The following is a 740-nucleotide window of genomic DNA, read 5'->3' on the forward strand; positions in this document are numbered from 1 at the left end:
ACGGTGTGTACAGATAAAGAGTCGAGGTGCAAGAGTAGGAGGAGGCGGTGTGGTGAGGTGGGGAACACAGGCAGAGGGTACCACCGGGTTGGTCAATGGGAGGAATGAATCCAGTTGACAGCTGGGAGATGGGTTGATCAAAGGAAAGGAAGGATATGAGGCTGGGAAGGGAGTCGGGGTATTGGAAGGGAGGCTACTAGAAATTGGAAAACTCAATGTTGAGTCTCCCGGGCTGTAGGCTGCACCAGTGGAATATGAAGTGTTGTTCCTCCAGTTTGTGCTTTGGTTCGTTGTGGCAATGGAGGATGTCAAGGATGACCATGTCGGAAATGGAGTGGGAGGGGGAATTGAAATCGGAGGTGATTGGGAGGTCAAATAAGCCCTTTCAGGCCCAGCTGAGATGCTCAGCAAAGCATTCCATTTAGTTTACATTTGGTCTCCCTGATATAGAGAAGACCACACCAGTACCACCAGATACAGTTAACGAGGTTGGATCCCATCACCTGACACATCTTCCACACGGACAAATCACTTCGCTAATTTTGGTTCGTGCCACATTCCCCACCAAACCCGCCAAGCCCCACTGGCAACTGACCCTGCAGATGAAAAAAATGCATCACCTGCTGGCACACCACCTCCCTCATCTCATCCAAGGCCCCAAACAGTCCTTCCACGTGAAACATAGGTCACCTGCCTCTCCTTCAACCTAGTTTACTGCATCAGGTGCACCTGATGTGGTC

The sequence above is a fragment of the Chiloscyllium punctatum genome, chromosome 50 (genome assembly GCF_047496795.1).
Source record: "Chiloscyllium punctatum isolate Juve2018m chromosome 50, sChiPun1.3, whole genome shotgun sequence".
NCBI lineage: Eukaryota > Metazoa > Chordata > Chondrichthyes > Orectolobiformes > Hemiscylliidae > Chiloscyllium > Chiloscyllium punctatum.